We start from the raw sequence: 3315 nt of genomic DNA, 5'->3' as shown, positions 1-3315 counted from the left end.
TATATATATTAAACACAATGAGTTTTCAGGTAAAGTAAATTGAAGCTAAAGTGTGACTTGGTTTGTGATTTTTGCAATTTTAATGTTTACAAATTTGTAGAACTTGCTAAGTTTTGTAAATTTGAGCTGAAATGTTACTAAAATGTATTTCTGTAATATGTACAATTTTGATTAATTTTCATGTACTGTTGTGTTTAATCTGATTTCACAAAGACAATACAAAAGTATTATGAATCTTAGTAAATTAGCGTTAATGGTGGTTAGAGTCTGTTTTGGCAATTAATTTTAGCTGACCAAATCACAGCAGACTAGGTTAATCACTGTTAACCTTACAAAAAAAACCCTCTCCAATCAGAACTTGTATGTAATGGTCATTTTAGGTTTTTCGTGTATTGTTATAGGATTTGTGATAATTTGCGCCTCATTGTAGGGCAATAATTTATGGGACTTTTCTTAATCTTTTACTTTAAATGATTAATGGTTTGATTTGGGTTTTATTAGCCTATATTGTGAATTTTCACAAAACATTTTTAACAATATGGGCAAGGCTGAGATCTGTTAAGCTGCATCACAACCTGGAGCTGCAGCACTKGTTTCCCATTAAAGGTACCCTGGCACCACCTTGACATACTGACTTCAACCCCCAACGCTACCTTGGTTTTTACATTAATAACATCAAGATGGGAAAAAGGTGCCTCGGGCCAAGCTTGAAAGTGTTTAGTTCTAAAGGTTGGCTCTGACTTTAAGAGTTAACTTTATTGAAACCACAATTTTGAACTAATATATGTGATTTTGTTTTAATAATGACTGCATTTTAAATGTGCCTGTTTTTTTTTTTTTTGCAAAAAAAGGGCATTCAAGTACTCTAAGTGTGCTTATACATGACCACGTAGAACCAAAACTAAGAAACTTAACATGCCCCCACACTGCTAATTGTGCCTACTTGTTTTATGCTTGTTACATGCAGTAAAATACTTGCCAAGTCAGCAACTGGAAACATACCAAACCTCACAAGTCAGTTTTGACCCAGCCCTAAACAAGTCAGTTGCGAGTGTGCTGTGTCGGTGCTAAAACAAGCAGCACTCTGCAGAGACAACTGTTTGGGGGAGGGGCACATATCAAGACAGCTTTCTTGATATTTTTCTATCCTTAAAGACAGAAGAAAGGTGGAAGGAAAAAAAAGATAGATTATGATAAGAACTTCTTCTTTGCAGTCTGTTTGCAGATTTTATAAATAGTTTCCAGCAATCTTTATTATATGTTTTCAAACTCCCCTGTGGCCTGAAGTGGTAGAGTCCGGTAATTTTCCATGAGCCTCTCAGCCCTAAAAAGGGGTGTGGCCTAATGTCAGCAGCACAAGTGTTGAGCTGTTTTTCTGCTTTTGTGTTGTTGGTTTACAAGTTGAAATTTTTTTTCCCTTTTTTTTTTTAACCGATGAGCAGATGACTGACCAATTGCTTATCTAGGAACATGCAGAGCTATTTGTAATCTGTAGTTTAAAAAGCTGCAGATCTAAAAATTTATCATCATAGACTTTATGTTCAAAAAAGATTTTGTTTAAAAATAAGTTTTAGGTGTTCTTTTACTCTTTAAGAGATGGTACAGTCTCGTTTCAAGCTTCACTTCCCCACCTCTCTGTTGCAGTGCTCACATGGTGCTCTTGTAATTCAAAGCAGTTTTTTTTCTTGTGGTTGAAGCAGCGTTTAGAAGCTCCGCCTTCAGTTTCTTAAAGGTGTTCTTGTCTGTTTCAGGTGTAACCATCTGCATTTAAACATTTTGTGACATATACAGATAATATTTGCCAACTTAATATTGCAAGGACCTTGAATAAACTATTAACTAGGGTATCTAAAAAAATCGAAGGAAATATATGGGCAAAACAGAYGTGGCTTAGAATTAGTATTGGTTTCATGTAGCTTTATGCTCTTAGGCAGATCTGCTTTAAAAGTCAGGCAGGATTCTGACTTTAAAGGTAAGAATGCTACAGCTCCCCACCCTGTCAATAGAACAGAGTTCCCAGTTCCTGCCTAAAGTGGCTTTGACCTAACATTAGTAACGTAACGCTTTGCTAATGCCGCCCACTTACTGCTCAGACGTGAGCATTCAAAATGAAGTTCTGTTACATTCAGGTGGGATGTAAGAGATTTTAGCAATAAAATAAGTGGCACGCAATAACAACATAGTGATCCTCTACGCCCCCGCCACCCCCCAAAAAAATAAACAAAAAAAGGTTACTGGGACACCCCACCCCACCCCTCATACACACATATACACTCACTCCAGAATATAAACAATACTGAGTTGTTTCCCTGCAGATCTGACCCGAGACATAGGCAGTGCAGGCAAATGCTAAAGGCACCGTCCATCTAGGGGCACCACCGAGCTTTAGGTAGAATTTTGGAAGAGGGTGTAGACAACTTAAGCCAACCCCACCTCCAACCCCTCCAAAGGCAGTGAGAAAAACAGACTGCAGATTATAAAAACAACAGCCGCCGCTAAAGCTGTAACACTGCTACACCTCCTCAATTCAAGTGGGTTCAGTTTGCTCTTTATATGTCTTCCCTTGGCTTCGTGAAACAAAAGGGTCAGCCCCTCCACCGCTTAGGAAGCTTACTAACGTTACAGAGGGGGACAAAAAGTTATCAATAGACTGAGCCCAGAGATTAAAGACATCACACCGAAGCTGTAAAATCGCTATCTACTTCCTGTCTCCAGGTCTGTTCAGTTTATTCTTTAAAGCCCCTTCTCCATTTGCAAGCCTCACTCTGTTCGGTTCTGTTCTTTCARTTTTAGTGTATCGCTCACTCTAGCTGTGTTTCCATCCAATTTTTATTAGAATTTTGAGCACATTTTAAAAATTTCGCAAAAAGAAAAAACAAAGAAATGCGAATCAGACGTGTTTCCATCAACTGGCTTGAAGCGAATCAATTATGTCAGACRCATGTAGTAAACRGGAAGTAAAAGTCACAAATAGGGCTGCAACTAACGATTATTTTAATAATCAATTTATCTGTCGATTTTTTTCGATTAACCAGCCAAATCATTAAAATGCTTGATTACATGAATATGAGTAGATGTACATTAATTTCATTCCTGTATAAATTAAGGATGCAAGTTATTGATTAACAAATTAATCTGAAGTTGATTTATCTTATAGATTGACTAACAATTAATTAATTAATAAGCAGCCATTTTCTTAAAAACCAGAGTTTTCTCTTGAATCGAGGCTCTTTCCATAAAATGAAGTTTTTTTTAATAATCTCCTGAATTAAAAAAACAGAAGCACATCATAAATATTTTAACTATTTATTTTGC

This window comes from Austrofundulus limnaeus, unplaced genomic scaffold (assembly GCF_001266775.1).
Source record: "Austrofundulus limnaeus strain Quisiro unplaced genomic scaffold, Austrofundulus_limnaeus-1.0 Scaffold27, whole genome shotgun sequence".
Classification (NCBI taxonomy): Eukaryota; Metazoa; Chordata; class Actinopteri; order Cyprinodontiformes; family Rivulidae; genus Austrofundulus; species Austrofundulus limnaeus.
This window is presented reverse-complemented; position numbering follows the sequence as displayed.